This window comes from Rhinolophus sinicus, linkage group LG07 (assembly GCF_036562045.2).
Source record: "Rhinolophus sinicus isolate RSC01 linkage group LG07, ASM3656204v1, whole genome shotgun sequence".
Taxonomy (NCBI): domain Eukaryota; kingdom Metazoa; phylum Chordata; class Mammalia; order Chiroptera; family Rhinolophidae; genus Rhinolophus; species Rhinolophus sinicus.
The window spans coordinates 82107887-82118821 of record NC_133757.1 but is presented as its reverse complement, the minus strand read 5'-3'; the positions used below and the strand labels follow the sequence as shown (position 1 = coordinate 82118821).

General features: G+C 46.8%; 1 non-coding gene and 1 pseudogene across 1 annotated transcript; one reads left to right on the top strand and one right to left on the bottom strand.

Moving 5' to 3' along the window:
- Positions 1 to 316: 316 nt before the first annotated feature.
- Positions 317 to 423, top strand: LOC141573018 (U6 spliceosomal RNA). Its single transcript, XR_012498603.1, has one exon. It is a non-coding gene; the product is annotated as a U6 spliceosomal RNA (small nuclear RNA).
- Positions 424 to 9622: 9199 nt separating this feature from the next.
- On the bottom strand, positions 9623 to 9930 carry LOC109454943 (U6 snRNA-associated Sm-like protein LSm3; annotated as a pseudogene).
- Positions 9931 to 10935: the final 1005 nt, after the last annotated feature.

The following is a 10935-nucleotide window of genomic DNA, read 5'->3' as shown; positions in this document are numbered from 1 at the left end:
CTGGATGGTACCACCTGGATGGCCTTAACTGGTCAGGATCACTTCTAGGCCCAAACCTGGGGGGCTGAGACCCAGGCCCTGTCTCTCTCTGTCTGCAGAACCGCATCTGGGCTGGAGGGATCCCTCACCCCATTATGTGGGAGACGGAGCCCATGATCCCCAGAAAGTTCACATGTTTGGCTCAAATCCCTGCTCTGGTACCTGCTGTGTGACCAGAGGCATGTTTATTACCCTCTCCTTGCCTCAGTTTCCTCATCTATGACATGAGAGTAATTTCTCCCTTGCAGGGTTATTGAAAAATATAAATGTATAAATGGTGCTCACTTCGGCAGCACATATACTATAATAGGAACGATACAAAAAAGATTAGCATGGCCTCTGTGCAAGGATGACATGCAAATTTGTGAAACGATCCATATTTTTAACAACAAAGGAACAAGACAAACAAATGAAGAAACAAAAACTCATAGACACAGACAATAGTTTAGTGCAGGGGTGTCCAAACTTTTTTCAATGGTTTTCACCAAGGGCCATATGCGGTAAAATATACAAACAGCCGGGCCACTCACTCGAGGTGAAGTACGTATTGCCTCACCTGGTTTATTGTTTATTTAAGTAAACTAAATATATTTTTGGAATTTGCTGCGGGCCAATTAACAATGGATTGCAAGCTGCAGATGGCCCGTGGGCCGCAGTTTGGAGACCCCTGGTTTAGTGGTTACCATAGGGTAAGGGGGGTTGGGGTGGTAGATGAGGGTAATAGGGATCAAATATATGGTGATGGAAAGAGAACTGACTCTGGGTGGTGAACACACAATGTGATATATAGATGATGTAATACAGAACTGTACACCTGAAACCTGTGTAACTTTACTAACAATGGTCACCCCAATGAACTTTAATTAAAAAAAAGAAAAGAAAAATCTAAATGACCATGTGTATTTCATGGCAGGTACACACTGTCACCTGGAAGTCAGTAACCAGTAACCAGTAGCCAAAGGTCACTGGGGCCAGCTCTGCCACTTACCAGCTGAGTGACCTGAAAATAGGCACTCAGTGTACCTGGGTATCAGTTTCCCCACCTGTAAAATGGGGCTAACACAGTATGGACACTTCATGGGGATGTTGCAAAAATTAAATAAAATTATGCTCCTAAAATGCTTAGGACAGTGTTATAAGCACACAATGAAATTGGTGAAATCCAGGGAGAAAAGCAACAGCTGTGATTGGACTAAAGCTTGGAGGCAGGAGAGTGTCCCATCCTCACAGAGCACCCCAAGAATTTATCTCACACGTAGGCCAGAGCTGCCCAGGGATGCTGCAGTCTAGTTGAAACGGTGCTTCTGTTCCAGGGAGCTCTGCAGATGCTTTCTTAACCCATCCCTTGGGTGCTGAGTACCGAAGCAACTCTCTTGGGGATCTGGTTTCCCCGCATGAGCCCTGAACCCACAGGGGGCTGAGAGATCCAGGATGTGGTTGATCTGGGAGGTGACCCCAGGAAGTACAGGTTAGGAGAGAAGGGGGGGTGAGAAGGGGAGGGAGGGTGACCATTGGAGGTGTGTTCATGAGAGAGTCTCCAGGGCAGGCAAGTGGGGCTGCGTGCCGCTGGGGAGTGCTGAAACAGAATAGAACACTCCTGTCAGAGTTTTCCCACCAGAGGACAAGGAAGCTGGGGTATTTATCCACCGCCACCATCAGTCACTGGGCAAAGGCTGCTCCAGCAGCAGGTTTACTCTCCAGCACTTTCTGCCCTTCTTGGGGATGATTCCAGCAGCCAGGGGCTGGCTGCTGGAAGCCGTGGGGTCAGCGTGCCCAGGCGTGCCATGGGGATACAGGTGGGCACTGACATTCTGGGGAGGACAGTAAACAGAACAAGTAAATCCCAGGGCATGTTCAAAGGGATACGTGTGGGCCTCAAACGGTTTATTAAGAACAGGGCAGAGGTAAGGCGACAATGCTATTGGTGAAGTTTCCTAACGCGGAGCTCAGCACCCAGTAGGTGACTAATAAATGTTCTGTGCTTCTTTCTAGTTCATGGAGAGACAGCGTGAAAGGGGGAAGCCGGTGTGGAATAGGTGCTTGGGTGGGGTGGGAAGGGAGGGAGGGAGGGAGGGAGGGAAAGGCTGGTAATGATGTGAAAAGTAATCGGCCTTTCTCTCTGGGAGGCGGTGAAACTCTAATTAGAATGAAAATGTGGTTTAATGAGGATGAAAATGGTAATTGTGCCAGGCAGTGCAGTCCCCAAGGTGCCACTTTCCCAGGGGTTCCCTTCTGGGTCTCCAAGGGCCTGGGGTGTAGGTGAGGAGGACTCAGGGCTGGGGGAGTCATTGTCAGGGCCTCAGTTTCCTCCCAGAGGGTCCTCTCAGGTGGTTAAAGTGCTGTACAGAGCCCCACCGACCCTCGGGGTTGGCTCCAGGTGCCCAGGGCCCTGCTTTTCCACCCCACACCTTGCCCTCAATAATAATACAGCAAACAGAGGAATCAAAACAGTGATATTGTTTATTGAGCACCTACTATGTGCCAGGCACTGTTCCAACCCCTTTACAGATGCTAATTCATGTGATTGTTAAAATTATCCCCATTTTACAGACGGCAAAACTGAGGTACAGGGAAACCATGGGCCCTGGTATTAAGGAGTAGATGAGAAAGGTAGGCTCAAGTAGCCAGGGGCTTCTTTCTTCTTTTAACCAGGTGGGTGCTGGAGGCACAAACGTTGCCAGCCATCAAGGCCAGTGGATCCCTCCTGTCTGCCCCCCTCGCACTATGGTGCCACCCATTATTTTCTACCTGCCACTTCTGGTCCACTAGAAGAAGTGGGCATGGCTGGATGGGGAAATGGGTATAGCCGACGGGCCATGGGCCTGGCTTGATTAACCAAACCCTCTCAACCCAGAGGAAGCAGAAGCTGAGGCACTGCGATGGACTACAGAACTGGGGCACAAAGCTGGGGCTGCTGATTCCCAGGTCTGAGTTTTTTGCCATGGAAAGGTGAGGGGTTCTTCAAGTGTTGGTCTGGGTAAGACTGAGGTTTATAAAACCTCGGGGTCTCCACTTTTGCTTCGAGAAGCACCGCCAATAAAATACAGCCTGCAGTGAGGACTCATCAGAACAGAAACATACACTGCAGCCAGATGGACAATAAAAGCAGATCTGTTTGGCCTTTCAAAGTGGCCCTGGATCAAGAGAGATGAGTGTTTACCACATATATGGCAGACAAAACATCAAGAGCCTTAATGTACAAAGAGTACTTACAGATCAATAAGAGAAACACAAACATACCAAGTGTGAAATAGGCATGAACAGGAGGTCCACAAAAGTATGACACAAAGTCAACAAACCTCTGCAAAGATGCTCAATCTGACCACTCATCAGTTAAAGAATCACTTGTCAAACTTACCACGGGCGTGTGCGAAATTTTGGGGACTGCACTCATGCACTCCGATGGGAGTGTAAACTGCCCTGGAGGGCAGTCTAGATATTTGTATTAAATATTTAAGTGTGTGAACTCTCTGACCCAGCATATCCAGCTTTAGGAATATGCAAAGATCTATAAAGCGTAGTGCAAGGTGGTTAAGAGCCCTGCAGTCAGACAGCTGGGATTCAAATCCTGGCTCCATCACCTCAAGCTGTGTGACTTCAGGCACAGGACTTGAGGTCGCAGAGCCCTCCATTTTCTCACCTGTGCAATGGGTGTATCACGAGCACTCCAGGAGGTAATGTGTGTGAAATGTGTAGTCTCTTGCCAAACACATATTATCATCGTTATGAAAACCTTTAAGGAAAGCTGGAAAATGATGGAAGTGTTTGTGCCTAGGGGGTTCACACAGTAGAAAATGAAAATGATAAAACCTATGTTCACTGATACCATGTAACCTCTGTGATATATTAATTAAAAAACAAAAAGGAAATAGATTTCAAACATCATCTATAGCCGCATATGTCAAGCATTTTGATCAAGAATCGAAGAATTCATGTATTACATTGTGATGTAGTCCACCCAGATTCAGAATGGAAACAAAAGTTTCATAAGGTAATATTTATCCTTTCTCTGTGCAGTAAGTTCTGATGGGTTCTATTCTTTTTTTGTTCCATTTTGAGGAGCAGCTCATTCTCACAAGATTCTGGTTGATGTCACCCCGACCTGTAGGGAAGGGTAGTGTCTAGATAATGACAAAGCAAAGGGTGAGGGGGGCAGGGGTAAACAACGGTTCTCACCCACTGGTTTGATTGCATCCCATTAGGGGGCTGCAGTGTATGTGGGTGAACTCATGTACTTGTGTGCACGTGTGCATGTATGTGTGTGTGTATATGCGTGTGTATGCCAGAGCTGGGATGAGAGGTGAGTGAGCAAAATTTAAGGGGTGTCATCAACATAAACTCAGTCATCAAGGTAAATATTTAATTGCAGTATTTTTTAAAAATTAAGATAATGGAAAAATCCATGTGGACAAAGCACTGAGTTTTTAAATACAGCCAGAATCTGACCGTATTTGCAAGACTCAGTCTCACTCACCTCACCCTAATGCTGGTCCTACGTACATGTGTGCATTTGGATATGTGTTTTCATGCACGTGTGCACACACCCTTGGGTATTTATGGGTGTGAACACACACTTGTTTGGACCCTTCTGTGCACGTGTGTGTGTTGTGTATGCATGAGTGCAAGCATGTATGCATTTGCAGGCATGTGTACGTGTGTGCATGTATGTGTGTGTGTGTTCGCCTGTATGCACAGAGAAACATCCAGAAAGATATCCTCAGAGTGTTGACCATACTTCCTTCCAGGAAGCAAGAATTCAGGTATTTCCCTCTCTTTGTACTTGCCCAGATTTTTTCCCTCTGGTATGTGACATCTTAGGACCAGAATAAAACAAGAAAGCCATTTTCACTGTGGAAAGAAGGTCACAGGGCAGTAGCACCTCCCCAGGGAAGCCTGCTGGGAAGAAGGGATGGGAGAGATCCCTGAATGTACTGACCATCAGGAATTGCTGACATTAACTGACCATGTCACCGTGGGTCAGGGACTTTGCTGAATGTTTCCAACGTGTCATGTCTTTGTTCTTGGTCCATGGCTGTATCCATGGCAGGTGAACTGTATTAAACAAATAGTTGGTGAATGAATGAGTGACTAAATGAATGATCCCATTGCCCCACCTTGGGAGCCAGGACCACTGTGGTCAGCCTTTGCCTTTCCCTCTGCCTGGAACACCTTTCCTGATAGTCCTCACATAGCTGGCTCCTTCTTATAACCCAGACTCCAGTTAATGTCACCTCCTCCAAGAAACCCTCTCTACTGCCCTGTCCATACCAACCCATCAGCCCATTTTCATTCTTCAAATAGCATGTTTCTTGTTTTATTGCTCATCTCCTCTTTGGGGATGGAACTCACCTCTTTCATTCACCCCTCACACTCAGCGTTTGGCACATAATAGGCACTCAATACATATTGCTGACTAAATGAATGACACCTTCTTCCCATTACAAACGAAGAAATTGAAGCTCAGAGGTTCACAGTCACCCACCTCCCCAAGGTCACTGTGATATTCAGGTGGTGGGACCGGGATCTGAATCCTTGTCTTCCTGATGCCATCAACCTATGTCATAAACCAGGATGCTGTCCTCTCCCCCAGATGACACCAGGCCCTGTGCCTGATGCTCTGACATGTCATCTGGGTCCCTGAGGCCATTTGCAAGTGCACCAGATGCAGGAGAGTCCCTGGGGATTGCGGAAACCATAGCTGGAGTTTACTGAGCTACGACTGTATGCCACTGAGAGAGGCACAGAGAGGCTGTTTCATGTGCTAGCATCCCTCAGCTGATACGTGGGACATGGCCTATGTTGGGCATTGAATTATGCCCCCCAAAATATGACCAAGGCCCAACCCCTGGAACACGTGAATGTGGCCTCATTTGGAAATACGTATTACAGATGCCATTAAGCTAAGGATCTCAAGATAAGAGCGTCCTGGATTATAGAGGTGAGACCGCAATTCACTGACAAGTGTCCTTAAAAGAGAAGGCACAAGAAAGAGGCCACATGAAGACAGAGGCAGAGACTGAGGTGGTGCAGCCACAAGCTAAGGAATGCCAGGAGCCCCCCCAAGCTGGAAGAGGCAGGAAGGATCCTGCCCTAGAGCCTTTGGAGGGGGCACATTGATTCTGGTCTTTTGGTCTCCAGAACGGTGAGAATAAATTCCTGTTGTTTTTCAGCCCCTCCATTTGTGGTCATTTGTTATAGCAGCCACCAGAGACAAATAAATCTGTTCTTCCACATTTCAGCATGAATGTTGCCAACTGTACAGAAAGATTGAAAGAATTGTCCAGTGAATACCCACTCATACACCCACCACCTAGAGTCTACGGTTGACATTTGGCTTTATTTGTCATTATCTTTCTATCCACCTATCCACCCACCTCATTTAAAAACATTTTTTAAATTAAGTTTTTAGCACAGTTTTAGGGTCACAGCAAAATTGAGCGGAAGGTAGAAAGATTTCCCTCATAAACTCTTCCCCTGCATAGCACAGCCTCCCCCCCATCAACATCCCCACTGGAGTGGTGCATCTGTTAGAACTGATGAACCTACATCACCCGTGGTCCACGTTACACTTCACTCTGTTGTACATTCTGTGGGTTTGGACAAATGTATGACATGTATCCATCATTATAGTCTCATACAGCGTAGTTTCACTGCCCTGAAATCCTCTGTGCTCCACCTTTTCATCCCTCCCTCTTTCCAACTGATCTTTCTCACCATCTCCATAGTTTTGCCTTTTCCAGAATGATTCTAGTGAGAATTAGACACTGTGTAGTCTTTTTAGATTGGCTTCTTTCACTTACCGTGTTTCCCCGAAAATAAAATCTAGCCGGATAATCATCTCTAATGCGACTCATTAGAACTGATTGTCTGACTAGGTCTTATTTTCGGAGAAACAGGGTAGTAATATGCATTTTTTCCTCAAGTGTCTTGACGGCTTGATAGCTCATTTCTTTTTGGTGCTGAATAATATTCCGTTGTCTGGATGTATCATGGTTTATCCATTCATCTACTGAAGGACACCCACCTCAATTTTTTTATGTATTTCAAGGTAAGACCCTGCATCCTTCCCATTTATGTGAATACAGCAGCCAAAGGGATCTTTTAAGAGTCAGACCATGCTTCTGCCCTACTCAAAACCTTTCTGGGGTCCCTGTGTCACTCGAGTGAAACTCACATGTTTCACTGCACCCCTGCTCCCCCTTAGCCCTCTCACCTGTTCCCCACCATCCTCCTGACCTACGTCCGTCTGCACAGTCACTGTTGGCCACGTGTGCATACTGAGCACTTGAAAATGATGGTCCAAATTGAGATAAGCTCCAAGAGAAAACATACCAGATTTTGAAGACTTATTACTGATAAAGGGATGTAAAATAGCTCATTAATCACTTTTATATTGATTATGTGTTGAAAGGATGATATTTTGGCTATATTGGGTTAAATAAAACGTGGTTACAATTAATTTCATCTATTCCTTTTCTTCTTTTTTTAATGCGGCTACTAGAAAATTTAAAATTACGTGTGTGCCTGCATTTGTGGCTTATTGTATTTCTGTTGGTAGGTGCTGGTCTAGGTGGTTCACTCCAAGAGGGCCAGGTCTTAGACACTCAATAAATATTTGTTGTGTTAATGAGTGAATGAATGAATGAACCCAAGAGGGAATGGCACCAAAGAGGTGGCTCTAGGACAAAGATGTATTCACGCCTGGAGCATGAAGACCTCAGTTACCGCCTTTCACGAGCCATCTGGGCTCTGACGCCTCTCGAATAGGGGAAAAGTGGGCGCAGACAGCCCCCCATCACAGTGCAGCGCCCCAGGCACCGCTGGCTGGTTGCCCACCTCCAGCCCTTGGGACAAGATCAGGTCTCAGTGGCTGGGACTTCTGGGGAAGAGAAGGAGGGGCGCGAAAGGAGGGAGCCCAGAGCCAGGCGTGGGACTTCCAGCAGGCTCCACCCAGCCCGGGTCCCCTCCTGGGGGCTGGGCTGGCGGGAAGGGGCGGGGCTGCCGGGCAGGCGGGACGCTGGACGGAGTCGGGGTGTCTGCTATCGACCGGCCTGGGCGGCGGCAGAGAAGCTTTCAGACCCGCCAGCGAGTCCCGGCGGGGGACAGAGGTCAGGGCTTCCCCCTCCTCTTTAGCGAGGAGGCCACGGGGCTTCCTCTCAGCCCCACAGCCCGCCCACCAGCCAGGCCTGCAGGTTCTGAACTAAAACAGGGTCAGGAATCCCACCGTCATCACGCGGGGGGTGGAACCACTTTGCCTGGAACCTGACTGAGATCATTTACCTCCAGGGGTGAGGTCCCTGCCTGTGTGCATTACATGTGCGTGCAGCCTTGGGCCCCCCACTCCATCAAAGTGGGGATCTGTCTATCCAGACGGCCCCAGACATGTCCCATCCCTCTCATCCCCCACCCCAACCACTATTCTGCTTTCTGTCACCAAGGGAAAGTCTAGCCTTTTGTCTGGCTACTGCTCAGCACCCAGCCCCCCGAGATTTATCCACCTGTTCCTGTCTCCGTATTTTGTTCCTTTTGATTGCTGCAGAGTATTTCATGGCATGAACACACTTCAATTTGTTTATCCATTCTCCTGTAGGGAGATATTTGGGTTGTTTCCAGTGTTTTGGCGATAACGAATAAAGCCGAGATGAACATTTTCCAACGGATCTTTGCGCCAACAGGTTTTCATTTCTCTTGGGTAAATACCTACGAATGGAATTGCTGGGCTGTATAATAAATGTATAATTGCAAAAGAAACAAAACAAAAAAAACCTGGCAAACTGTTTTACGCACACCAGAGGCAGATGAGAGTTCCACTGCCTCCGAGATTCGACAGCACTTGGTATTGTCAGCCTCTAATTTTGGCCATGGTGATGGCTTGTACCCTGGGCCACTGGAGTCCCCTCCACCATGAACCCCTACCTCTGCCTGCCTTCTCCACAGTTCTTTCTCCCCCAGAAACCTGATACATGGTTTGTCGTTAACATTTCCTCTTTTATTATAGAAAATTTTCACACACATGCAAAAGTAGAGAGAAGAATGCGAGGAGCCTGTAGGGTGCCGTCCCCCAACTTTGACAATAATCCATATTGTACCCATCTCATTTCATCTCTCACCTCCTCAACTTATTATTATTATTTTTTAAATATTTAACCAGCTTTTTGTTTTTTTTTTTTTTAATTGGGGAATATTGGGGAACAGTGTGTTTCTCCAGGGCCCATCAGCTCCAAGTCATCCTTCAATCTAGTTGTGGAGGGCGCAGCTCACTGGCCCATGTGGGAATCAAACCAACAACCCTGTTGTTCAGAGCTCGCGCTCTACCTCCTCAATTATTTTATTTTATTTTTAGTCATTTATTTATTTTTGCGTCTTGGTGACCACATTTATTGGAAGGGTTGGAGAAAAATAAAAATGCCGTTTAGCTTAAGAATTTGTAAGTTATCTGCAAATCAACTCATTTCAGGAGTGGAAGAATCCTTGGTCATTTCTTAGTATCAAAATTTATTCAGGTTTTTAAAAATATCTTCTACATTTAAAGAGGCGATCATACAAAGTTTCCTATTTTTCCACACAGGATAAATTATTTGTTTCAGCCAACTCTCAATAGAGGGGCAACTAGTACAACACCATCGCCCCAGACAAAGAACATCGAAATATTCCGTTTTGTTGATTTATATGTTTCTTCATATGTTTCTTCGTCAGTTTCTATAGTAATCACAGTTTCTTCCCATCTCCCAGTATCACGCGTAAATGTCGATCATCAGCATGTAACCGACCTCGAAGCTCTCTGTCACTTCTCATTTTCACATACATTCGCTCATCCAAGCTGAGTCTGATGAGATCCAGGGGCTCTTCTATGGGGCTGGTAGTTTGTTGCTTGTCCACAGTGTCTGCCATGTTTCAAACCCTGCCTCCATTATTATTATTATTTTTTATTTTAAACTTTTAAAAATTTCTTTTAAGTGTGTCTTTCCAGGACCCATTCAGCTCCAAGTCCAGTAGTTGTTTCAATCTAGTTGTGGAGGGCGCAGCGCAGCTCACAGTGGCCCACGCAGGGATGGAACCGGCGGCTTTATAGTTAAGAGGACCGCGCTCTAACCAACTGAGCTATCTGCCTCAATTATTTTTAATGGACTGTTTTCAGGCAAATCCCAGGTACCATGGTACTTCTGTAGGTATCATAGGAATCTTCTCAAAATGTAACTCAGATGACATCATGCCTGCCTTGAAATTAGCCAGTGCTTTCTCACTGTTCTTAGAAAAAATTTCAGATTTCTTCTTAGGACCCTCAGGATGGCTGCTGGCCTCTCTGCCTTCATGCTCTACTGCTCCCCTTTCTTCAGTCCCTGCTCCAGTCACATTGTCCTAACCACACACCACACTTGTTCCCGCTGCAGGACCTTTGCCTGGAATGCTCTCCCCCCAGATAGCTGCATGGTTCCTGTGTGAGGCAGCACCTAAGATGGCTTCTAAGGGTCCCTGCTTCTTAATTTTCCTGTGCTGTGTAATTCCTTCCCTGCAAGTGTGGGCTGGACCGCTCCTAACCAATAGTGATGGCAAAAGTGATGGGATGTCACTTCAAGATTAGGTTATAAAACTGTGACTCCTGCCCTGCTGGATGCTCCATCTTGCCAGCACGCTTTCCTGTCCTCTTGCTTGCTCGCTCTAATGAAGCCAGTAGTCAGGATGTGAGCTGTCCTATGGACAGGTCTGTGTGGCAAAGAACTAAGAGTGGCCTGCAGCCAACAGCCAGCAAGGAACTGAATTCTGCCAACAGTCCCATGTATGAGCTTGGAAATGGCTCCTCCGCAGTTGAGCCTTGAGAAGATTGTAGCCCCAATGGATGCCTTGAGTGCAGCCTCATGAGATACCCTGAGCTAGAGGACCCTCTGAGCCGCACCC